Genomic DNA, 2,723 nt, shown 5'->3' with positions numbered 1-2,723 from the left:
ATCTACATGTGTATATACATGCATATCAGGGTACAGGACGTTAGAACAATAAACTACAGACAACGGAACGAACACATAGGAAAACGGAAAGCCCCTTGGAATATCCCTTCATCAGCTGTCTCTATTCTATCTAGACGTTTCGAAGACCAGACAGGACGTACTCTAGAATAGTCTCTTCCTGAGTAGTGGATCAACCAACTACACAGAGGATTCCAAGGTGGCAAACACAAACCAAGACAGGAAAAAATGGACAGTGAAAACAACATATATATATATATATATATATATACATATGTGTGTGTGTGTGTGTGTTTGTATCTGTGTTTTCCACCACCCCCGCTTAGCGACTAGTGCTGGTGTCTTTACGTCAATGTAACTTACCGGTTCGGTAAAGGTAACTGATAGAATAAGTAGCAAGCTAAATGACTGATACAAGTAAAAGGTAAAAGATAAAGATATATATACACAGAAAGAGAGGTTGATAAATAGATAGATAGATAGATAGATAGATAGATAGATAGATAGATAGATAGCATCGAATCACGTATACACGTTCGAAGGTTTTCAGAATGAATACAAATCGTTCACTTAATCCTCCATATGTCGCAGATAATCTACCTGAACTATATACACCAATACAGATATATCAAATACCATACAGCATAAATACTTCTATTAGAATTATCACACTCCTGGGAAATGAATTTGTCAAAATGTCTAACTATACCTACTTAGGAGAGCAAGATAAGAAGTGGGCTCCTCGTGAGACCCCACAATTTGTGTTGAAGAACTATGACAATGGACAAAATGTACAAAATGTGCAAAGAAGTCTTTTTGTTTCGGGGTTCAGTGATATGAAGAGCACCCAAAAATCATAGTGGTGACTGCTACTTTTGCTCATGTAATGTACAGGGACACAATTCGAAGAGTGGGGAAAACATTATCCAAATCTTCCATTTGCTTTGCGACCCGTTTCCTGTGAACCAGACGTTCCAGTCACATTACCACCAGGAAACCTTGAAGACATATACTTGAGCTTTGAATCAGAATGATGTGAAGGTGAGGAATCTCAACTTTTCAACCAGAATAAATTAAATTATCTCAAGGCTTACAAAGGAGTCAGCAGAGCTTTTTAAGTTCCAGACTTAAATGCAAGAATCTTTTTGCTCTTCGTGTATCATTTTATTGGTATTGTAATTGCGGAAAAGAATTTGTTCCTTATTTTGTTTTTAAAAAATGATTTGGTTTAGTGTACAGGTCCATCAGGACTGACAGGAAAGTTTGGTATAAGTTACAACCCCGATGAATGGAAGCTCTTTATTAACTCCTCGAAGAGGAGTCTTAAAGCTGTTCTACTGCATGATGGTAATAAATATGCTTCCATACTTGTTGGAAAATCAGTGCTCACAAAGCTTCTTGCCACACAACCACGTTGTCTTCGATTCTCTGCAGATGAGATAAAGTGGGGATTGTCAAGGGTGGAATAACTCGATTGGAGTTAACCTGGGGCTAAAGCCAAAACAACAATAGCAATGACAACTAAATCGCCCGACTTCAACATCAAGCACCGTAACTCAAGGGGCCACATCGGCGACTAAGGGCTTCCCTCTTCTGCTTCCTTGTCTTCCTCCTCGTCTTTCTCTTCCTTCTCCTCCCCTCCATCCTTCCGTCTTTTCTCCCGTCTCCTCTCTCCCTCTCCCCATCTCCTTCCTTTCTCCCCTATTCTTCCTTTCTCTCCGCCTCCCTCCCTTCCTCCCTCCATTCTCCCACTCTCTCGCTCTCTCTTCCCTCTCGCTCTCTCTTCCCTCTCGCTCTCTCTCCCCTCTCACCCTCTCTCCCCTCTCGCTCACTCTCCCCTCTCGCTCTCTCTCTCCTCTCGCTCCCTCTCTCCCCTCTCGCTCTCTCTCCCCTCTCTCCCATCCCTCCTCCCTTTTTTCTTATCCCCCTCTCTCATCTTTCCCCCATTTCCCCATCCTTCTCTCCTCTACTCGCCGCTTACTTTCTCATCTCTCTTCCCCCTTTCTCTCTCTCTGCTCTTCCATCCCTCCTCCTCCTCCTCCTCCACCCATTCATTCCCTGAACCATTGTTTATAGTCTTTTGAATTCTTGTCACTGTTATCTTTGCAACTTCCGGAAGCCCGAGTTCTCCTCGAACGTCTCACAAAGACACACGAAGAAAGAGACAAGAATGAGAACTAGTTTCTGGTAGAAATCTTGAGCAAAGACTCCATTCAAATATCCACAAGGCGCCACCACCACTTTTTTCCCTTTCAAACACAGCAGTTGTACGTTCGAATCCTGCTGTCTTATATATTTATGCTCGTGTTTCAAAACAATCTTTATATTTTTATGTATTGATTTAGTTTTATTTGGATTTGCAACTGTTTCGGTAATACATCCTTCTTTCATTCCTTCCTTCCTTCCTTTCCATTCTTTCTTTCCTTCTTTCTTTCCTTCCTTCTTTCTTTCGATCGTTCGTTCCTTCTTTCTCTTAATTGTTCACTTTCAGTCTCGTCATCTCACTCGCACTATCTATCTATCTATCTATCTATCTATCTATCTATCTATCTATCTATCTATCTATCTATCTATCTACCTATCTATCTACGGAGAAGAACTGGGACGAGATAACGAGAAGGGTGGCCACTCTAGCCCGGCAATGGGCCGAGAGGAAGCTTTCCCTGAAAGGTCGGGCGGAGGTGGCGAACACGTACATCGCGTCC

This window comes from Octopus bimaculoides, chromosome 22 (genome assembly GCF_001194135.2).
Source record: "Octopus bimaculoides isolate UCB-OBI-ISO-001 chromosome 22, ASM119413v2, whole genome shotgun sequence".
NCBI lineage: Eukaryota > Metazoa > Mollusca > Cephalopoda > Octopoda > Octopodidae > Octopus > Octopus bimaculoides.
Note: the sequence above shows the minus strand (reverse complement) of the source record.